The 25,638-nt window shown below is 31.7% G+C and overlaps 1 protein-coding gene across 3 annotated transcripts in view; it reads right to left on the bottom strand.

Annotated features, from left to right (window-relative positions):
• Positions 1 to 25,638, bottom strand: part of LOC125063134 (complexin) — a 134,038-nt gene that overhangs the window by 84,688 nt on the left and 23,712 nt on the right. For 2 of the 3 annotated variants that reach the window (XM_047669369.1, XM_047669370.1), the window contains one exon: positions 14,578 to 14,628. The exons of the other annotated variant lie outside the window; for it this stretch is intronic. The gene's annotated coding sequence lies outside the window, so the exon portion shown is untranslated. The remainder of the gene's footprint in view (positions 1 to 14,577; positions 14,629 to 25,638) is intronic. 3 annotated transcript variants of the gene reach the window in all.

The raw sequence follows: 25,638 nt of genomic DNA, 5'->3' as shown, positions 1-25,638 counted from the left end.
TAATGAAGAGATGAGATAGATATTAATCGAGTAGTCTAGTCTGTTTATCTAAGTCCAATCTAGATAATCGAAATAGCTAAAAGCGTTCAGTCTGTCTAGATCGAGTTTCTGGGTCATCTTATTGACAGCATAGAACGATAATATCAGAGCAAACATATTAGCGAAGATCTATTCACTGCAGTACCCTATTTATGGACTCAGTGATAGCGCTCACCAGAATATGAAGTATTTTCTCTTTTGTTTCGCTAAAAGGCTGTCAACGCACTTGCGTGTGGCTTTTTTAATAATAATGGGTGTTAGCTTAACATCAATAGCAAACAATTTAAACAGATTATTATTTTATTCAAAAAACTACTTAATTTTACTGATATGATTTATTCATATAAAAAACCTCATGCATTTCTTTAATCTTTAGAATACTCAGTTTAAATCTTTGTTGATATAGAATATAATTATTGGAAGTAACTTTAAGCTTTAATAATTGCTTTTATAAAAAATATAATAATATCCTAGACCGACGTATGAAATAGCAACTTTTGAGTTTGGCTATTTAATAGCGAGTTAAAACTGTCAGCGTATTATATGGTATCTGGTACGAGGATATTATATTATACCTCTATTAGCGAAAGTAATATGTGTCAGTAGTTTAAAATTACAAAATTAGGCATTAAGAGCTGATGACGAAACTACGTCTTTATGAACTGTCTTTAAAGGCATGTATTCACTTTGATTAGTGCGAGTGCAAGTGATTAGTAACTGACATTAATTAGCGCAGGTGTGTAGCGCAAGTAGTGTCCAATTATTGTATAGTGGCTCTATTAAGTAAATTCAGTTGGCAGGCACGCTGCGAGTGAGGGGGAAGGAATAGCGCACACGACTCGCAGTTCACTCGCAAAAAAATTGAACACGCTTCTAATTACTTTACTACGCAGGCAACTAATCATCTGCACTAATCAGTCGCTGTCCACACTTGTTTTCTCCTATTCACTAATCACCTGCACTAATCAAAGTGAATACAGGCCTTAAATCAAGTCTGCACTGTAGAAGCATTTCTACTATTCCCTTATGTTTGTCTATCTTTTCATTTCCATTTCTACACCAGACAGTTTCAAATAAACTGCGAACGAATTCGTATTCGAGAATGAGACGGATTTCTAAGAAACAATACCATATATTTTTAGTGCAGTCACAACAAATTCAATCTGTAGAACAAACTGAATTCAGCTCACGTCTCGCCTAGACCGAGACTATATTACGAAAAGTTTTAACACACTTTCTGGAAAATGATTATAGCAGTTGTGAACATATGTTCTTTGACAATATTATAAAAGTTTAAATGCTACAAGTTTCAAGAAATAAATATGAATAAAATTAATGATTTTAAGGGAAATTTCCCTTGCTTCGCATCACCGGATGGAACAATGTTACTAATTCTTTTGTTCTGTGTCTATCAATCAGGAAAAGTTTTTATGAAGGAAAGATTAAAGAAGTTGAGCGGACCATTAGTAAAATTTAAGAAAACTTACCGATATTATTATTTTTACGTAACTGTCAGCGATTGATTGAATGATTGAACAACAAAAAAATATAGTCTAAACACAGATTATGATCTATGTGAGTATCACAATAATAAACACTAAGCTTTTGAATGATTATACCAATTTGAATTTAATATTCACAATGCAGACAGCACAACATCTGTCGGATCAGTTAGTTAGTAAGCTTCACACAAGACTTAGTTCAAATAAGTATAGTATCAGTGTTTTATAAATTGATACGATCCCATCGCCACATTTGCAACAAGGTAGAACTTATCACGGTATCACAATTGTTGGCATAAATTTATTTTTACTTCTTCTTTTCAGCAAATTATGTAATGAAGTGAACCCTTATCATTTAAAAGATAATGGGTGTTTACCCATTCTAGCCAATATTTAAATAATTTCTATAATTTGTCTGTTTTCCATTTTAAACAGTCAAACAGTAGTTTTTATCAACAAAATAATTACCCAGTATATATTTTACAATAGCAACACAATAATTAACAACGATTGTAGCAAACTTGCTGACTATAGAATACAAAAGTATAATCAAAAATTAATATCCGCTTCAGGGTAAAAGGAAATATGAAATATTTCATTTTACACAGTAATAAATGAACCCTTAAGTTATTTAACAGTTCTCGTATATTTCTTAGTATTAATTATATATGATAATAATAACTACGAATATATTACTATTTCAAAAAATAATTCATGATTGCTGTGGGTCGTTATCGGTTTGATTATCGCAACGGCATGAAGGTAATCATGTAGATTTATATACAGTTTTACTTTGGCTATTTGATATATATTTGTATTTACACTTTAAAATCATCTCGAGTAATTCTAACACGACCATATCTCAGAGGCCTTCCCTTCCCATTTTAATTTAAATATCCATTGGTCCACAATGACCGGAAAAATGGAAGAAAAGAGAACGCTGCCTAATACTATGAACTGACCAAGTTTCACGAAACCTAGACACTTAAGTCTCTGACACACCTATTACTTAGTGGAGATTGACAGAGAAGCAAAGGTTTTAGAATTTAGAGCATCATGATGCTCAGCAGTGAGAAAGCTATCTAGCGAGAGTAGATTCGTGCACAGCCGGGATTCGAACGCCACAGGCGTGAGAGTGTGTGAGAGTTGAAGACACTTCGCCACTGCTCACATTGTACGTGGTCAAAATAGTCTAAAAAATATAGCTCGCAAAAATCTTTCTAAGAGACCCAGTCTAACGATTACCTAATGTCTTTGACGCAATAGTATTCATCTTAAAGTAGTACGATTCCCATATAAATTTCAAACCACACATTTAATTATGAGGTCTGAACGGTTACTAAAAGTCCCCAAGCGTCACGAGGCACTAAAATACTCATTACCCAAGATTTTATATGAAATAAAACTACTAATATAGATATTGTATATAATAATAAACTTCAATAAACAATGGGAATAATATAAAAATACCAAATTACATAATATAAAGCAATACTTAATAACCTTAAAAATATAATATAATAACTAAAATATATTATTAAAAGGGACCATTAGGTCAGGTTCCAAAGATACTGGCAGCGTTCCCCATATGATATTATATTATTTTAATGCAAATATCGTAATATGTCGATAACTCTCTGAAAGGCGAAGCAGTTACTTCGCATGTCGTTTGATGTGATTCAGTGAACATCGCGACTCAATGCACTAACAAGATCAAACTCTCGCTCTTTACTATATTAAGTTGTTGACACAGCAAATATTAGTAGTTGTAAGTTTGTTTTATCGAACAGATTAATAAAAGTAATATCGTAATAAAGTCTCAACTTTGAAGTGTCTAAGGTGATCTTGAACATGAATCTCGAACCTTAATTATCTTCTTCAGAAAACAAATAAATTTCGAATGATTAACTTTGTCATATTTTGATAGTAAATCTAATGCTTAGTTCACACGCGCGCGTTCAACGCTACATTCAACGTGCACATTCACATTCACGAGCGTGTAAACGGTACGCCCGAGCCCGTGAACGCGCCTGTGCACGTGAATGCCGCGAATCGGGCAAGTGTCGGTTTTTTGGCAAAGTTCAAAGGATGAATGTGCGGGCGCCCGGTGACTGTTTACACGCGCGCAGGCAGTCAGTCTCTCCCGCGCTTTCGCGACGATTGGATCTTCATTCAACGTTGCTAAGATATATTTATATATCTATATTTTTCTTTTTCTCCGTAGTTCATAATTTTGTTTCTTTTTCCAATAAAAATAAGTTAAGCCAAAGGATATGGCAGCAACAACACCGAGATCCTCGCTGCTCGCCATTCTGGCACTGACTGACACGACGGCGTGCGTGTGAACAGCTTGAATGTCCGCCGGCCCGGGACGGGCTGCATGCCGCGCAGCCCGCCAGGAAGCCCGCCGGGCTGCACGGCGCGCGTGTGACCGTAGCATAATATGTTTTGTATTACCTCAATTATCTGTTATACTAAGGCTTGAATGTGTTTCTGAATGGAACTAAAGATCAGAAAGACGGTACAATATATTCTAATTCTAATACAAAGTTAGGAGCATATAAATAACGATGTTACAAAACGTAAAAACGTTTAAAATTCATGTACTATGACAAAATATTAATTTTATAATAGATATTTATATTTATTTTGAAAGTTCTAAAACGTATGCATAATATTATACAAGAAAATATGACATCACAAATTTAACACACATTCACATCAATTATATTATAACATAGCAGGGGAAAAAAATCAACCACAAAATAAAAAGCACAAAAAATTAATAATAATAATAACTAAAATCAAATAGATACTTAAACCTCATTATAATACATCGTAGCAATCTATTTATCTACACTCAAAACCTTGCATAACAGCCAACTCAGCTTACAGCAAAATGACCATTAAAATAAAACACGTTTGAAGTAAATAGGACCACTTGTTATATAGGTTAATTCTCTATGTGATTACGTGGCCCGCTTCACCGAGACTTACCACTTACATACTTCTTACAAACTTACTACACTTAACACACAGCACGTTCCTATTTCAAACTCGAGTTTAAATCCTTTGTTCTCTACTTGACTCAACTCGTGTAATAGTAGTTTGTGCCCTATACTATTTTAAATCTTAAATATGCGTTTAGTGTACATACGTAGGTTTGATGTAAATTGATAATAATAATATTTTTTATTTGCCAGTATATGGTGTAGGTACAATAATATGATGGTCTTAACTGATTTCCTTCACATATTCTGTTACAAGAATTTTTAATTACTTAAGGGTAAATAGTACTATACATATTTATATATTTTGTACAATTAAATTTAAAATATCTTATATATAAAATTCTCGTGTCACAATGTTCGTTCCCATACTCCTCAGAAACGGCTCGACCGATTCTTATTAATTTTTTTATGCATTGAATATGCAAGTAAGTCTGAGAATTGGCTACTATCTATGTTTCAAACCCCTAAGAGATAAGGGGTCCACCCCAAAAAAAATAGTTATTTTTATTGAACTAAACGTTCATTATTCCTAGGAATAATATACATGGCAAAACAACGTTTGCCGGGTCAGCTAGTAATATTATAAAAATGTAGTACAGCGACACTATTTTTGATGAAGTGTTAAACAATACAAAGATCTCCAATACATTCATAAATAAATCCTCACTGCTTTCTGATTAGAAAGGGGAACTAACTTAATAATACTCTTATATAATCTTTGTTTTGTGTTTGTGCTAGTGGTTATGCGTAGAATTCTTGACTCTGAGGTCACACATTCGATCCTTAGCACTGTACTTATTATACGGTGTTGGCTGTTCGATTGTGATTGGTCAACAGGATCTCTATAGTCTATCACCCGTTGACACGACATGATGCGTCATGTTACTATGTCCGTTCGTTCATGCGAACGCCACGTTTGACTTGCGTCTGTTTATCTCACCACCCTGATGCAACCTTCAAAGAATGAAAAGTAATGAACATGTATCGTAGTCTTAGATTATTTTAGTAGTTATTGGTTCTTATGTAACATATACTCGAACTCGTATCGGAAAATACTTTATAAGAAATATTGGAAAAGGATCTAAGACCATAAAAATAAATTATTCAATATCATAACTCAAGTCTCAATACAGCGATCTCTATCGGGATTCCTCGCTTGACTCGACTTCATAAAGCCCGCTTTATAAGTCTCTTATACACACATTCAGGAATTTAATGTCGCAGCCAATTATATAGTATATATCATTTACTTTCAGTTGAAATACGACCAACTTATATAATTTATAGAGACGGAAAATATTGAACTTTTAAAAATTTATTTAGACCGTCTTAACCATACATACGTCGTACATAATTGACAATCAAACTACCAAACATAGATTTTAAAGACACAATTACTACTCGAAGCCTGGAATTTAGCCATAAAACAAAAGAGAATAAGAAATATTAAAATATCATTTTCATAAATTTACCTTAGATTTAACCCGTCAATAATGGTTCTCAAGGAACAGTTCCCTGATGGTTATCAGGGAAATCAAGGAAGACGTTACCCTCCCTCATATCCGCATTCGCCGGGTTAACGTTATACGTAAATACGCTCGCGCCGGAAACGCGAAATGAGTTTCATAAATAATGGAGCAGGTTATTTTGAAAATGCACTTTTCTACCCAACTGTATGTCATTTATAACTTTATAGCCGCGACGAACGGTAATATTTGGGGCGCAAGTATACATTATTTTTGCTGACAAAGCAACATAAAAATGTCTTACTTGATTTAAAATAAATTACGTTAATGTCTTTGGCGAAACCACTGCTATTATAATTTCGTTCATAACATTTTTGCACTTGAAAAGTTAACAAAAATAAATGTATGTTTCTGTGTTCAAAATTTTACCGCTAACAGAATTCTTAAAATACATGTTTTGTATGAAAGGTACGTTAACATAATTTTCTACGCAAACGAATCATGTTAGTTACAAAATTAATGAACAACAAGATGTTCTCTATCGACTTTTATTACGATTAGTATTAGTCCAGCCCAGTAATTATTTGGAGCAGATACGTTTTTCCGTCTATGGCATTTATCGTTTTCTTATAAAGCAAGTAGATGATCAGCCCAAAAAAAAGGTTTACGTCAGGTTTGCAACAAATAACCTTTTAGTTAGACACTGCGTTAACTAAGCCTAGATTAAAGATATACCACGCATAATGTTAAGACAGAGACACAAAGGCGAAAAACATAAAAATAATCCGTCACACCCTTAAGTGATAGTCTTTTAATAAATATGAAAAATAAGAACAATTCCAATAACTCATCTCGACAATTATCCCTTCATCTCTCACGCACATTTATCACAGAGATTGCCGACACTTTATGTAACCAAAATATTGCCGGTTACACTCATATTTTATCTTTTATTTTAATATTTATTGGTAAACTGAACACGTTTTAATGAGTTATTATCATTGTAATAGCATTTCAATCATTGAAATGCTTATAACTAATATATACAATTCTCGTGTCACGTTGTTTGTAATTAAACTCCTACGAAATGGTTAGACCGATTTTCGTGAAATTTTGTGAGCAATCGGTCTGCGAATCGCAAACATTTTTTTATCCTCCTAAATGTTAAGGGTGGTCCGGTCCACCCTAAATTTATTTTTGTAGATCATTTGTTTATGATATAGCCTACAAAAATACATACAACCCCTAATTTTCACTTCTCTACAATCAACCCCTATTTTTTATTATAGTATTTTTATTGAACTTAAAAAATGATTCCTAGAAATAATATACATGGCAAAACTACGTTTGCCGGGTCAGCTAGTTGAATATAATAAATTATATATAAATAAAATGAAAATGTTTTAATAATTGCTAGTAAACCACGAGGTGCACACGAGAGTCGATAAGCTACTAAAGCAATTTACGAAATATATTCGAACGAGTTTAGAAACTGCAATCCCTTCAAATACTACTGAGTGATACTTACGTGTCATGGTAGATGCATGTAGAAATTACTTTTGCTATGGGGAGATAAACTAGACTAGAAATTAAGTCATCGTTAAGAAATCAGCATGACTTAGACTTAGATGAGGCTACTTACCTATTATAAAAACAAATGATCACGAAACAGATACAGACTCTGAGGCCTTGACCTAAACAGTTGTAGCGCCATTGGTTTTTCAATAAAACTAGTAAACGAATTTCTAGCCCTTTTTTAATTCATAAACTAAAAGATTAAAATGAATAAGTTATAAAATAATCTCGAACTCTCAAAGTTATAAAGTTATCATAACGTGACCAGCGTTTTATGTCTGTAGAGTTCAAACTGATGTGACTATACTATAAATGATATGTACTGATAAGAGCTAAATGTGAACTGGCAATGAATTGAAACAGGAACAAAGCTCGGCCATATAATAGTACTAAAGGCTCGGGTCCCTATCCAATCTATTGTCCCTCTCATAGTGCACACGATAGATAAGGAGGTATTCAATTTAAGTTTTCTATGTTATTTAACCAAAATGTTATGTGTAGTTTCATACAAAGTAAATTAAAAATCAAATTAACGTTTTATGAAATATTTTAGTGTAGACCTATGTCAGAATTATCGCTGCATCACATCACATAATCACTGAGTATAAAAATTTGTTGGATCAAAGTAGAGATTAGTCTAAAATCTAGTGAGTAGGGTAGGGTAGACACAATGCACCTTCTTTTATTCCACTTTTTATTGACGTGATAACGTCTTTAAAATCGTTTTAGTCGGGTGACATGTTCAGAAACTTGTGTCACACCAAAACCTCACGAGCGCGATCGCAGGTATAACGAGAGAGAGACGGACCGATCTCCCGTCTCATCTCGAGCGCTGCCAGTCATTGCGTGAATGTATGAAGAAAAATGTATATCATAGTCGAATAAGTAAACTTGTCATTTTACACCCGAAATTTATCATCAAAAGTGTGAATAAAACGATAGATGTAATTTAAAATTTGAAAAAATTGTTATCTTCATTAATTCCTTACTTCCCAAAAACTTATATCACCAATAAGACATTATCACGTAAACATCTCGATCGTAAACCTACTTTACAAACAACCAATATGTTTTTTTATCAAGCAATTAAGTGATCAACACTTTGTACCTCCAGAAACAAATACACGTTTAAAGGCATTCAAAACGAATTGTACCAATTATTATATAAGACACTATGTTTGAAAGAAATAAATGTAAAACCTAATAATCGTTATAAGATTTTTACCTATTTATTAGGATCAAAGGAATACTAGAAATACTTTAAATGCTATCAACAAGTCACTTTCAATATTCAGAGCTTTTGCGACAGAATTTTAATATTTTCTGAATACTTCGATAGCTTTTTGCGATGTTCCGCGGTTCAAAGGAGACGCTCGTTAGGGATTCCTTCCTACAATTTAATAACTCACATTTTATATTACCTAACAGAATTTTACCAATTTCAACTTTAAAATTACTTTTATGAGAATATAGTTTCGTCGTCGACCAATACAGTGTTTTAGTTTTAAATTGATAAGATTTAGTAAAGTAATTGGATGTTATAAAAAATTCGGCTCTAATTAATAGAAATTCATAAACCAATCACTCATAGTATATGGCAACACTAAGGTGACTACATAGTTTATAAGTACTATTAGTTAATTTTTTTTTTTTTAGTAAAATGATAGTACATAAAATATATATTTAATGTGAATCTTAGTCTATAGGCTCTTATGAGAGGTAGATACATAAACACATGACTCGACCCCTAGCGACTGAGACACACTACACAGTGAATACCTGGTCATCAGATAACTAAGTTAAGCATAGGGCTATTAGTGGGATCGCAACTTTTAGGCAATCAATCCACAAAATGTAAATCAAATCACCATTCACCAATTTTTAAGAACATCCCAGCTAAGAAGAATGCCTCAACATGACGCAACGCAAACAGTATGTTACATTATATACTGTATTATCGTACTTATAGACGAATAGCCGATAACTTCTAGGCAATTTATTACAATTGTTAATTAAACAAAATACAACGTAACGAAATGTTCTTGAAGTGTGTCTGCACATACAAAGTCCTGTTACCATTCTAAAACTGTTTGATAGTCTGATATTATAATAGACGTACATTAGAAATTTGCCATTACATTCGTACAACCGTAATCTACACATACATTCAGCTGAATAAACATTAAATAAAGCTCCAGTCCCCAAGCCCGTGTCTGTGAATCCGTGAGACATTCGCATACAAATGTGCCCAATTACTTGCTTCACAGTAATGAGACTCGGCTGATTACACGATGTGGTCACGGGCACTCGCTACATAGCTAAAACTTTTATACGCTATCTACCACTAAGGGGCAGAAACTTAAAATAATTTAATAGCTAGAAGTTATATGTAAGATAAAACTTTCTTATTTTGTAATATCAAAATTACAATTTCAGATCTGAATATATGTAAATCTTTTGTATATTTATGTAGCCTCCAACAAGTTATACATAATTAAGACTGTTTAAAATTTGAAAGTTTTCGTTTTGAAATTTGTGGTTATTTTTGACACTGTATAGCAATAATTTAGTCCTACAAAGATATAAATTCGTCTCATTAAAGTTCAAGTTAAGTAAAAAGCTTCGGTTGAAGGTCAACTACCTCTCTGGCAGTTAGGGAAAAGAACACGTAGCAATTTATTTCTACACAAATGTATTAGAGCTTTCCTCTAGCAATTATTCTAAAAACGTATTTACCCTCTATGTTAATTGCTGGGTACTATATTAAAAGCAGTTTATTTGCTTTAACGATAGTAATAAATTGCAGGTTCGAACATTGTTTTAATTACATATTCTAGAGACCCATTGGTATTTATGCATTTACACTAAAATAATTCAAAAAGTAAATTTCATTATTCACTTTTTGTTTGGAAAGAAGTCTTTAAACGAATATCGTCATTTTTGCCGCAAATATATTTTTGATTAAATGATACATCAAGTACAAAGCTTGATTGGTACTTACATAATTATTGCGCTACTAAATTACATTAATGAAACTAGTCATAAATTATTTACTGACCCTTCGTGAACCAACAGGTAAGAACGTAGTTGTGTGGATAATAATGCATGTTAAGTATAAATAATTGAACGCATTGATCGATAGAAAGCAATTATCGGGTAGCGATTAGACCAATTACAGGAGAGTGGATTAAACGTGGTAATGCTGCATCGGAGCCTGCTTTGATGTCAGATCGCCTGGATAATAACTAACGTTATTACACACGAACTATTTAAATAATTTTTCATTAAGTATAATTGGCTTGTACAGGGTTGTGTTATAAAGAATGAAGACAAAGGTTCGAATACTTCATAGTTCCATTAAATTTACGTAAAACTGGTACGCCCCTAATCCATGGCACAAATGAATGTTTTATACTTAGTCAAGTGTCAATTTGAACATAAATAAATGAAACAATAATATTCCTCACCTAATTTAAGCCTTACTGCGTTTATGAATAAGGATAACGGCTATTCTATGAGTTGTAGCAGAAACGTAGCAATCTCGTAGCGTAGGCGTGACTTGTCGTAGAATTAAACGGCATGGTTATTATTTATTACTATTACTTATATTTTGTTTCGTTATACGTAAAAACCTGTCAACCGGTTTCTAATTTACGTAAAGGAATATGATACGAAATAGCAAATTCCGTGGATGAAATTTGAATAATTAAGTGAAAAAATGAAGACGACAGAACAACAACAACGTAGCCATGTTGAACGTAAAAATGTTTTATAAGAGTTTGCAAAACTGAATTTATAAAATGTAAGTAAGAATTTCATTTGAATATATACGATACACATTTCCGAGTACCGCTGATCTCGACTTTCACATCTTTACTTTATTATGAGTATTTTGTTTGCATGTATCATACGTAAATATGGCGTTTTACCCTCTGTGATGATATTGTACTAATAATATACCCAGAAAAGCCCTTATAAGGTTTCGATCAGTATCTTTCTGTTAAATCTTATTTACATTTTTCCATTTCAAAAACTATGTAACATTTCGTTAAAAGACTTTATTCCATTTGATACTTCCTGTACCAGAAATACATAAGTTCAGGTGTCAAGTACAGTATAAAATACTACCAAAATTTTTCATAAAAAATTAATATTACTTTACGCAAAATATTTTCCATTGCCATTGTATTATTATACAAATGCTTATTATATAGACGTCTACAAAATAACCTGTATGCTTTAATGAGAGCTTATATCACATATATGAAGAATATTTACCAATCTAAAAAAAATTCTTTCGCCTTTGATAAGCGAAGCTTGAACCGTTTCAATATTTCTCTTCCACCTGTCGACTTAATACGAAATTATATTCGTACCAACTCTTGTAAGCAAAGATTTCAACTCGATTTTTTTTCAAAATGAAAACTCGTTGAAGTGTTCATCTGATAGGATGGTGATATCTATTATTATATATTTATTGACATTATATAATACGTAGCTATTTTTGTTTGCAAAATTTTAGTTTTAAAATGAAGAAATATAATGATTCCCAATTATAGAAAGATTAAATAAATGTCCAATGATGTAGCTGAAAGAAAGGTTAGCCAATATAAAATTTATATTACTAAACAAAATACCTTAATTACGTATCCCGTGCAAACAAATAACTGTTGTAAAAAACGACATTATCCTCGTTTATTTATTTATTAGTAACTGTTACTGAGAAAAGATTTGTGTATATTAATAGCAAATTTATTTTATTAAAATACTGCTTAGTTTGCGTGTAATATGAGGAAGTTATTATACGTTTAAACTTTGAAAGGTGCGGAAGTCTGATCCTGCATATAGTATAAGCTAGTGTGTTTCACTACTCTATACACAAATAAAGTTATTTCATTGAAAGATTAGAGAGCTTTATAAAAATCATTATGAGACAAACATTTTCTTTCCTAACTACTATGGTACTGGCATTTTCCGACGGCGACGGAGCGGCGCGCCATATATTAATTTACATTGTTTGTTCCATGTCTATCTTCTTTCATTTTGAATCAATACAAATAAACGCCTCTATTGCATGAATTATATTTTATGTAAGGAAGATGTTTTATCAGAATATCACTTCAAGTAACCTTAAATATTTATGGCGTGGAACGCGAACACATCTCATCATCATAACTGATACGAGGTCTTTATATTAGGGGATTTATCTAAAACAATCAGTTACATTAGTAAAAAAGATTCATTTAAAAATATTTCTTAAATGTCCCCTTATTATGTTATATAATTATTTGTTAAATTTAAACTATCATTAAATTAATCTGCTGCGCACGAAACCTTCACTTTATAACTGAGAATTTCAGGAACAAATTATTTCTTATCCTATATCGGTAGCGCTTCCGTTGCACGTGTCAACCTTACAAATTAACTGCACTCGACGATTTATTAGCAAATCGAGCACACATTTTATACGTTCAAGAAATTATTTCTGAAAATGACATACACAAACCATTATATGGTTTAATTTTTGTAGAAATGCCAATACCAAGTTTAGATGATTAAAAGTTTATAGCAGTTTTCAAAACAGTTAAAGAAAGAATTGCAATTGATTAAATACAGCAGCTTGGCAGAAATCAGAGATAGTATTAAATGCTAAGATATTGCAGTTGTTTAAAAGGTTATATTATCTTTTTTTATTTATTTATGTATACTTCTCCACATTCGTTATTTTCCCAGCAAAATTTTGGTAATACAGTAAAATAATTAAAATATAAGTAAAAATATTGTGTGAGCAACACGCCCTATACAAAGTAAGGGCTACAATTTCTCGTTACTTACATAAGCTCTATAAGCTCTTGAATACAGTCTGAAACCCACAGTGAACCTTACAAAGCCTTAACACCTTCATCGATTTACTGTAGAGAGACATTAGCATAAACAAACGCAACTATCTTGTAACTAGGCCATTCATATTCAGATGGCATTGAGGCGAGATGTCACAATTCCTTTATAGTTAAAATATATACGAAAATCTTGATAATGTGCTAATAAATACTAGAAACTAAACATTATTTTACCACCATTCATAATACTTATTTACATATCTTTACACATAATAATAATAAAAACATTGGTGAAATCTTCTTAAATCCGTTCGGCAGTTTTGAGCTGGTCGCTTTCATACAGATAGCTACGTACGCGGTCGCAGCGGATTTTTTTTAAATTGAAATATGAAATTGTATTTAGAATAACGTTTAACATAAAGATAATAAAATGATGAATACAAGTAAAATATTTTTATGTTCGTAAAAAGAATTTTTGGACAAAAGTTTTCACAAAGACGCAGAAAGAAACATTAGGAAGGGAAAACATCTTTCTCTTATTTAAATAGTCAAGAAGCTCATTTTAAAATAATACTTTTATATTACGTAATCTGCGGATAAAGCCTACAAATATTTCACACAATTTGGAGTGAGTCAGTTGTAGTACAGATATTGTTGGGACAGAAACAATCGATACACCTTGGCTCGGCGCCAGCCTGCCCCGTCATTGACCGCGCTCACAAATATATTTTATGTGTCATAAACAAACTTGCTTTTCTACTATTTATGGTAGTTCTTTTGTTTATGGAAAAGTAACTAATTACTGTCAGAGGGAGCTATAACTATATCGAAGGTAAAAACCCAATGACGCATTAGGGTGTATTATATTGAGTAAATAATAATTTGTAAATTATGTACTAGTCACAGCTTGGGTTTCGGGTAAGTACTGTTATGTATAATTAATGACTTTTTACTCGTAGGTAGTTTTCTTATATTACATGTTTCAAATTGTCTTTATGTATGAAAGCATGAATTTTAATTTTAATTTAAAGTATTAAACTATTTTCGATTAAAGAATATATAGGGTTTATAGTACAATCATGAATCATGAATGTTATAGATTCATCATAAAAAAATCTTTGGTTGAAAAGTAGATAAGCTGTACCTGTATTTCTTTTGTAGGTCACTGAATAAAGCTGACTGTATCGCTCCGTACCTGAAAAAAAGAGGAAACTTCTTTTTATATTGTTTAAGATCGTTACATAAGCTGCTTAAATACAATAATTATATTTTTTCTTTTCTATCATATTTACTTAGTAATCAATACTAATTCGTGATATAAAATGAAGGTATGGTAAAGTATAAAACAACGACTGAATAGTTATAATAATAATCTAAATCGAAATAAATCATTATTTCCTTTAGTTTGGGTTTTATTTGAAATTTTATAATTAATTTGAAATCGTTTCAAACTATAATTTATTCCTTTGCACCCATATTCTTACCAAAACGTTTTATTTTTCATAGATACTGTTCAAAAACGCCAGGCATTCAAATGCCGTTGAAAATTCTGTTAGAAATTGGATATACATCCATTTATAACAATATATTACTTCACATGCCATCGCAACGCATAGCGGGTTCATAAATCTATCATTTCACATTTAGTTTTATCTTTATGACAGAAAACTAGGATTTCAAACGTGTTTTCAAGTTGTGGTCTAAAGCTTTCGTTAACAAGGTTTGTTTTAAACTTGTTTGGTGTAGAGTTGTTATTAGTCAGCTCGTAATGTCCGCAGCAGCGTTGTTTGTAATGAATTGTTCGCAACTTCGGTTAACCAATAATTACCATTGTCTATGAAACAATATTGAAAAACATTGACCTATATTTGAAATTATTGTTTATGCCAAAAATAAAAAGCCTTTTTGTTGGCTTAGAGCGACCCTCATCCTTGAGGTCGTACGTTCGAATCACTGCTACACACCAATTGAAATTTCTTCTGCGCAATTAGCAAACGTCGCGGAAAAACCAGCATCAACAAACGTTCTTGACACTACAATGCCATGGCCATCTTAGCAGCAAAAGCATTATTATAAAGGATACAAAAGCTTACAAAAAAATGAACTTAATCATTCCCATATATAAAACAAGATTCGATAGTTCTTGAAACTGTTTTTGGGTTTGATTGTTATTTAAAAATAGGCAAGGGATTAAGGTTGCTAAAATCATAATTACATATGTGACATAAAATCTTTATTTCAGTTTTTATGATAATCAAAGGAATAATAAAAAGGTTTTTGCTTAGATATTAAAAGGGAGTAATCCCTCGGCCCGTCCCAACATCCTGCGTATTGTGTCGCGTTTTATTACATTTTTAATACATTCGAGGAAACAGAAGCCTTTTATGTTTAATTTTTCGCAATCCTCTAATATTGATTTATAGAATACTTAATAAAAAAAAATATTTGCGCGAATAAATTTGCTAAGATTTGTCTTATTAACATATGTCTAATTTACGTTAGAACTTTTCTAAACAGTGTTACCTTACTATAACTGTTTTAAGCTTGTGAGAACAGAAGTCTGAATATTGAACCAAACAAAGAAAAGTGCTCCGTATTATTATGATATCCGATTGGATGTTGAACAAACAACCTCAAAGTGATTTATGCTTTATGTGATGTTTTTAATATACTGACTGAATGAGATAACAAAAATCAATTTCAGTTATTAAGTACAATTTAGTACTAATTTTAGTAACTTCAAAAATATAAAGAAAAAACGTAAGTAAACAACCCTCCGATTCTGTAACTCACTTTTCGTCGTGAAGCAGTCATTTTATGATTTGGCATTCTGAAAAGGTGGGAGCTTGTAGTTTATTGTTTATTAGAATGCTAAATCATAAAAAGACTGCTTCACGACTGATTTGAGAGCGACCACCGATGTGAAAACCGCTGTGTGAGTTCGAAAAGTGAGTTACAGAATCGCAGGGCAGCCTACGCAAATTTACACTTTTGTCCCAATTTGCTTCACAATTTGCGGCCGAGTACAGTCACCTATAGTACTGAGGATACTGTTCCTGAAGATTTATAAATTTTGTCTTACATAAATAGAAGGTACACAGAAGACAACTGTACTCAAGAGTTAATTAAAAAATTATACTTCTTCGTATTAAACAAAACAAATTAGATGAATGAACAATACACAAAACATCCGAAATATTTGCGTGAAAAATTATAACGGATAATATTCCGATAGCTAATTGGACATAATAGTGGAATATCGGCGATCACAATTGAATTGTATTATACATATCAATGCAATAACGTTCGGCTGCAGATTTAGACAATTGAACGCATAACTCGCTAATACGCTAATTCACACAATATACATGAGATTACACTAGTGGCTATGTTAATGACTCTTAACGTTATAACACACACGTTATGATAACATTTAATTCAAGAGCATTGAATAATCGTCTGAGACACAAACGTTACACCATAATGGGGTTAAAACATTACTGAGTTTTTTATTGATAATTTTTATGGCCTTCGCTAAAGATAGATCTGGAATCTCCAAACTACGGACGAATTCTCATTCCTAAGGTGCGGTGCGTTCGACAACTAGCTATGCGTAAATTTATTTTTAGGCGTGTCTACTTACATATCTTTGTACGGTGAAGAAAAATCATTAACCAAGACACAAAGTTCGACGACGTATCAGGCACGTAGGCTTATTAATACTTTTCTATAAATCAAAATGATCTTAGTCTGACTGGTGTTTCACTCAGGTGCTCATATACAAATCAATGTAATATAATAAATATGAATGTTCTTTGATCGCTTTTTTACTACGTGGCTGAATAATAAGAATAAGAATACTGAAATTAAAAGGCCGTTATTGTCCCTAATTCATTAAATTCAGCATTCAGCACAAAAGATTGAATAACTATTATAATACAGAAAGAAACAAAGGATAGTTTATGCTGATTGCCATAAGATAAATTAAGGCGTAAGAAATTGGGAAAGTACATTCTACGCTTTAACTTTAAACATATTTATCTTGTTTATCCAGTGTCGGTAAAAATCATAGAATTTTCAAATATTATACCTTAAATACCTGTAACTGGTCTCTTAAAATAAAAATAATTAAGAATGAAAGGCAGCGATATATAAAAGCAGTAAACAGTTTAAAAATAATGATTTGCTGTCTTGGTTTTGCTAATGCATATTTAATATTGTTAATTGTATGTTTGTTGATGACAGCTGTAAAGCTTGTAATAGCTTAAATTTAAAAATTTAGATCAAAGTGGTAAAGTCCATAATTATTATTTATCTATCATATGCAGAGTAAACACTCGGTGTAATACATGCTTCGTCTACATTTTACTTTAGAGTATATCAGTTATGACATAAATAAAGCTGTCAGTTTAAGCCGCAGACGGGTACAAGCGGGTAATGAAAAAGTTTGAGAGCTTACGAGGTCTAAACTTACTACTCTAACCAGTATTATATTGGACATAAACTTTGCTCTTTATTTCACATTCATACATGTAACTGCTTGTCCAGACTGATTATATATTGATGATATTTGAAAATTATATTATTGAAGTGATAAAGTATAACGGGATTCAGGCAACGAGTTTTGAGGACTATTGAAAATTAAGTAGACAAAATTTAAAATATGCAAAAGTGCCTTTAAGTACGCTTTGATGTGTGGCATTCAAAGATCCTATTTAAGTTACTGTACAATAATGTATACTTGTACTAAATACTACATAATGAACATTTCTCGGTCTGAACTAGGATTATTGCTTATATTCAGACTAGAAGAGCTTATGTTAATGCTAAAGCTTAATAATATTTAGTTATCAAACAAACAGGTGCAAAATATCTTAGAAGTAGGTAGATAATTTATAGAAGTACCTATGTATAGCAAGTTTCTTCCAATAATATCGACATTTCTTATTTAAATATTATTTGTTATCACTTTCCTTTAAAAGAGTAAAGAGCCTTATGACAATTGATTATTTCCTAATTAAAATGCTACAGCAAATACTGGACCAACATCATTAAAATCCTTACACGTCATAAAATAAAGGAACCCGCTGAAAAGCTCTCGGCAACAAAACTAACTTAGAAAATATTTAAGAATTGGAATTTTTGTAGTAAAAATATAAAAACGCTGTTCCACAAAGTTTTAATACGAGTCTGAGCTTATACGAGAAAACTAAAAACTGACTAACGACAGCTTTTTGCGTCGTTCCAAAGAAATAGACTGTGTTATTTGTTTTTACTTTTACATAAACTTTATCCTACCTCTTTTTGTCCTTAAATAATAATGGTATAGTTTTCAGTAAGCAATATATAGTTGTCTAGTGGTTTTCTCTCTCTATGTGGGCAATTAGCAGTTGCTCAACCGATAACGGTAAGTATTGTGAAGAAAGCGGCATGACTTGGATTATTACTCGACGACATGAGGGATGATCAGGTACTTGTCTATAAAAGAAAACGATCAATAATTGAAAGTGAGGTCAAGAAACCACATAGGGTTGTAACGTCATTGGATTATTATAATTAGTTGGTAATAATATATTCGGCACAGACTTCCCCAAAAAATTTTCAACTTTAAAGATTGGTATGTATGGTTAGGGTTAGGGTAGTAGGACTCCTTTCTCCGCAATTAGACTCGTAATTGGTCCGTTGTGCGTACGAGTCCTGGCTAATTTTGCCAGCCTAGCTCCTTCCAGAAGCACAGAAGTCTCCTGGGCACTTCACAGGCTTAATGGTATGTATGGTATTATAAGCATACTATAAGCCTTAATTATTTGAATTTAGCTACGTTTATTTACAATGAATAAGAAAGCTATAGTGGCGAAACATTCATGAATATAAATATTCAGTTTATTCACCTTCATAAACAAGGAGAGTCTAGTTTTTATTTGCTTTGATATAACTATGACTAGATTTGTTTAACTTGAATATGGCGCGTAAATAAGAAAGGTTGTCTTGATGCATGTCCAAGCAAAATGTCCCTGAGGTACTATTGTAATTTTAAAAAAAAATTGTGCGTGTACTAGTGTACACACGTCGGATGTGTAACCTCTTTATGACCTTATTTTTCGAAAAAATATGCAACTTTACAGAAATTGGTTAAATAAAGTTAAATTAGATAAAGTTTAACAAAAGGCTTTTATTATCATAGACATGAATACAAATACAATTATTTCATTTTACCTTATTACAACTAAGATTATTACAGAATTTCATTAATTGTAATAGAATTATTACTATCATTGTTATCGTTATTATATATTTTTGTTATTAATGGCTTCGAATCTCTTCGGATCAACCGTGGTAGGGACAAGAAAAAGATGGCGCGTAACCGAAAAACGTGACGATTTGCTACTAAAGTTCTCCCATACGTCGATAAAGAACTTTCATTCCAACACCGATAAAGAAGTTTGACTTTAAAAAGCAACATGGCGCGTAACGGAAAAATGTTACACTAAATTTTTTTCCAACCCCGATAAAGAAGTTTCACTTCAATAATATAGACAACTACAGAAACTTGCACGTATTAAAATTTATCAGGTAATATTATTATCATTAAACAAACACACATCGCACATCGCACATCGCACATCAAATAAAATAATTCATTCCTTCTATTTCGGCGACACAAAACTATCGATAATATTTAATGGTATTAAAAGGGTATACAGGCATCACATGTTTCAATATGATCGAACGTTGTAAGAAAATATACTTAACACAGCGTGAACTTAGTGACATAATAAGTTGCAAGTAAAATCGATCGAGGCTGGCTCGAGGCCAGTTGAAGCCAATCTTGGTATTGAATGTCGAGAAAATAATAATTTATGTACTCTTGTGAAAAGAAAAAGCTGTCAGCGGTCTACAAGTTGCGTTTTCCCTCCATTCTTTTGGTCACTTGAGACAAACTTCACTTCACTTCGACTAAGAATAAAAATAATTTAAATAACCTAGTCATGAGGCAATTACGTTGCACGTAATATAAGGCGGTCGTTTGCGAGCTAGCGTCGTCTTATTACCTTTTTAAACTGAATATTAAAAAGTGTACACAAGTATTTTACCTATGGAGAATATAGAAAACTTTATAAAAAAATGTGGAAATATTTTATGATATGGTTAATATAGAAACAGTTTAGTATAATTTCAATAATCTCTAAGTTACTGTGCCAAAAGAAAGCAATTTAATATTTTCCATATCGAAATCATATATAATAAATTATGTATGTAGTATATTTAATGTCTTGCTAGAATTTTCTGAAAATAACAATGTAAATCGACGCCAATGAAGAATGATTCTCAGTACGCTACCATTAATAACAAGATAAAATCAATCTCGGCAGATAGAGCTGAATACTGGGTCAGAGACTGTCTCGTTTGGTCCAGTTACTTTAACAAATATATATATTGTGACAAAAAACTCTTGGATAGTGTATATTATATATATACTAGCTGACCCAGCAAACGTTGTTTTGCTATGTATATAATTTCTAGGAAACATTTTTTTAGTTCAATAAAAATAACTAACTTCTAAAATAAGAAATAGGGGTTGATCGTAGAGAGGTAAAAATTAAGAGTTGTATGTATTTTTGTATGCTGTATCATAAAAAAATTAAAACAGAACGTTTTGTCTAAAAAATAAAAATAAAATGTTAGGGGTGGACAACGCTTATCACTTAGGGGTATGAAAAATAGATAGTAGCCGATTCTAAGACCTACTGAATATGCATATAAAATTTGATAAAAATCGGTTAAGCCGTTTCGGAGGAGTATGGTAACTAACATTGTGACATGAGAATTTTATACGAGTATATAAGAAGTACAGTAAAAAAACTGCCTTTTATCACAGTGATAACGGTTTTTTAGGTTCAATCACTCTTAAATAAAGTAAAGATAAATGAGGCAAATCTTTAAGGAATATCCAAATAATTTTATATCAAAAATTGAGTCTGCTGAGTTGGTGTGCCGAGTTTTGCAAAGTGGGTCATGCCGAGTGTAATATTATGCGATCGTTTCTCATGTTTAAAGAGTTAATCTGACACAGATGAGAGATTTGCGCTCAAATATCTTATATTAATTTAATATTGAGTTACATTTTCAGAAGTTAGATTATGTAATTATTAAGTTGTGTTTATGATCATGTAAGCAAAAAAGAAGCGGCTTGGGCTTAGTTGTTTCAGCATGCGACTCTCATCCTTCAGGTCGTATCAATCCTCTCTCCTCCTCTCCTAATTGCAGCGCACTAATGGACTTTCTGTCTATTTGCTCATCTAACACTCGCTTATATGGTGAAGGAAATATCGTGAGGAAACCGACATTACTTAGACTCAAAATCTTGACGGTGTGTCAAGCACAGAATGCTGAGCACCTACTTGCCTTTAAAAATAAACAAAGGATCAGAAATGTGAGGCCCAGACCTATAAGGTGGTTACTGGTTTTTTTTAAACGAAAAACATTCTGATATTTTATTTGGGGGTGATAAACTATGCCTCACTTTTATTGTTATTTATTGAGATCGTATATTAAGTGATAGTAACTCGATGAGATATAAAAAGACCAAATTTCATAGAATTTCAAGTATGAAAATTGATTCTTTCAGCAATACATTTTAAAGACAAGTATGAAGTATCAGAGATGTTTAAGACCGCAACCTCAATTTGGTAGACGATGGAGTAAAGACGGAACAGGGCGTTGATAGCAGACTCTTAGATATGTTGTATTGGGGGCTGGCGGTGTGCCAAATACTTTTGGCATCCTGCCAGGCTTGTGTCGATATCTACGAACGAAGCCTTATTTACTATACTTTAAATATTTAAATCAAATGTCATTTGAAAGATCTATGTAGTAGTTAGATTGGAGAAGGATGATAACATAATAATTGTTTAGCCTGAAAACTTATTCACTCGGTTAGCAGTGATTTGAGAAACGCCTGAAGTGTTGTCCAATGCCCTTTCTTACAACAGTATATTTTATCACAACCAAACTTGTCACTTTTTTATGCTACGTGCATTAAATTATATAGTGTCAGAAAAAAGTTTTTGAAGTTATACTTCTTTAGGCGCGTTATGAAAAATTGATGAGAGTGAAATTTTACGATGCGCGCGCTCCGTGACACGTAATTAACAGACTGAAGTTGCCCACGGTAGATGCTACGGCATACGACATAATTTAAAAACAACATTCGAATAATAATAGAATTTATGTTACACTTAATGTAAGAGAATAATAATAAATATTTATTTATTTAATTTTTCAAATGTAAACTGAACTTATTGACTATACTCCTTTTCTAGTCTTTGATTATTTAATTGTAATTAATTATTTGCATGCAAACAAAAACTATTTTTAATAATGCCAAAGAAGTATAACTTCTTACGCGCGTACTTATTACACGCACCCTTTTTTTTAACTTATATAAATGGATAGACACTGCAAGATTACTTTCATTAATTTAATAAAAAGTCTAAATTAAACAGACGTAAAAATATAATATTCATAATTTTTTATAAAAATTACAGTCCTTATAACTTCGAAAATATTAACTTAAACAAATTTATGACCATTAACTGTTTGCTTATTTAAAATCCCGAGTGTTATTTATATTAAAAATTAAAAAATATGAAAGTGTATTTAGCAAAGTGGCGCGAGATTACAGCGCTTCCTTCCGCTTCCTCTCGTTAATTTTAATTCAACAAGATGGAAGTTTATTAAAAAACTGGATTATCTTGTTCGTGTCAAGTGTTTGCGTTTTTCTTAAACATGTACCTCGCGAGCCAGCACATCTGTTAAAACATTTAACATTGAGCTCCACCTTTACATTAAATATTTGAATTTTTTTCAAAATAATCCCGTTTAACCTGAGAACGAATTGTGTCTCTGTTAGGTACGAAGATATGATGACTCGATATGATGTTGACTTATCAACGTATAATAAAGAGGAAAACTAAATATATTTTGTTTATTTTACGTTACTATCTTTTTCATTCTAGTCTCTACTCTCTCTACTACTCATTTTTCTAACTACTTTCTTTCTTCTTCGATATTATTTAAATAAAATAACTAATTATACACATTTGTAAATTCGTAAATATTTCACAAAAAGTTTAAATCTGAATGAAATATCATACCAAAATAGACATAGGTATAGCTTGAGAATCTATTCCACGATATTTTTATACACAGAAGCAACCAGTAACTAGTAAGATTAAATAATACTCGATCAATAAATATATCAAATGTTCTCTTTATTTGAAAATGAATAGGTAAGAATCAGAAAGCTAAATTTTTGTCTTATATTCAAAAACCAGAAAATAATAAAATCGCATGGATTCGAGTACAAATTGAGATGTCACAATAAAATAAGTCAGCAGCTCGTTATGCATTCATTGCTCGGTCGCTCCAGTCTTTCGTTGTTTGTGCACTAAAATTCTATGTTTACAAAGTATTTTGTGAGCTTATCATTCTTATTAGCTGCTTTAGAGGACATAAATGATAGTAAAAATGTTTTAAAACTCTACGAAGATTTTAAATAAAGACACAAACAGTAGACAGGAATATACATCAAAGTACCTAGTATTAAGCTGATTACAATAATTACGCAATTTTGTTTGATATCCAAGAATTTCATACATACACCCTTTAATATTAAACACTGCTATAGTATTCGTAGCAAATGTCGTAGAGGCTACAATATATCGTAGCAACCGATATTTGTCGGTAAGATGTAGAGCGCACGTGCTGCAAATGTCCCTAAGAGAACAACTTTTGATAACTTATTTCAGTTTGACTTTGGATATGTTTTTCTTCTGAAGAAACTTTTTTGTTATTATCCGAGGTAAAGAGTTTAATAATAATAAAAAATATTTTACATGTCTTTAAAAATTAACTAGCTTTTGCCCGTGAGTAATATGTAAAATTAGAATACAAATATACGCATAAATGCCATGACGTTATTTTATCCTGTCAGTTATATTATAATTTACAGTTTCATTCAATAAATGAATTAGATTTACACAATTTGGAAGGCTATTTCAAATTCTCTCGTAATAAATCCATGTTCAGATTGCATTAAACGAAATAGTGTCGACTTGCCCACCGAAGCCTCATTAGCATAATTGCAGTTAAATTCGTTGCTATTTGCACGACCAGTTTAGAATAATCCTGCCGTCAGTTAAATTCATTCTGACTAATGGTTTCAGCTTGACTGGCTATGCCGAAATAGTTCACATAATACATTAAGCTATCATTGGCTGACCTATATCTAACAGGAATAGAAACTATTCGAGTCTTTCTAAGCGAAAAGCGCTGTTCTCTTTAAGGTTAAATAAATATTTTTGGAGTTAACTGTAGTAGTACTTTCAAACAATTTAATTTATTTTATTAACGTGAGTTTAAAAAAAGATATCGCAGGTATTGGGTTAACTTATAACAATTATTTGACAAAATCAATTGAATTCAAAATTATTGACTACGTTAAAAATATAATTAGCACTCTTAATCTTATTGGATTAATACTGAATATTTGTTCAGAACATAATTGATAACATTAAACCAGGGTATAATTGTGAGATATTAGAACAAGAATATTAATCAGTGGATTTACTTGCGAAGCCTTTTATCGTGAATAATGTTGGAGTGTATGTCGGAGTTAAACCAAGGGTTTTGTAGTGAAAGATGTGATAACTCCTTTAGTATGTGTTACTTATACAAGTAACCATAACTATTATATACGTTTATTTTGCTCAAAATATTTTATTGAACCTAAAATACTTTAGTAAATATGATTCTGTACGTATCATTAGTCTAGAGAGTGCAAACGGACGGACTCAAAAAAGTATTAGCTCTACAAATACTTTTCCAAGCCGCTGTATCTATTATAGTAAAGTGCACTTGACAGATAAAAACAAAACAATCATGTTCCGAATTCACTACTAAATTTGCTGTCTTTCTGTGTCTCTTTCTAAAGGGTAATGAAAAGATTTATCCGGAAACCGTATCCAAAACCTTTTCATAAAACACCATATGCGTAACCACCATAAAGACGGTTGCACTAAGTTTACAAATACAAAATATGCACGCGAATTGTAATACCCATAATATATATTATTTTGCTCAATACGCTTTAATAGATTTCTGTAAATAAAATAAATAATTCAACCCCGGCTGTACATGACAG

The sequence above is a fragment of the Pieris napi genome, chromosome 3 (genome assembly GCF_905475465.1).
Source record: "Pieris napi chromosome 3, ilPieNapi1.2, whole genome shotgun sequence".
NCBI lineage: Eukaryota > Metazoa > Arthropoda > Insecta > Lepidoptera > Pieridae > Pieris > Pieris napi.
Note: the sequence above shows the minus strand (reverse complement) of the source record. Positions and strands in the feature narration are given on the sequence as shown.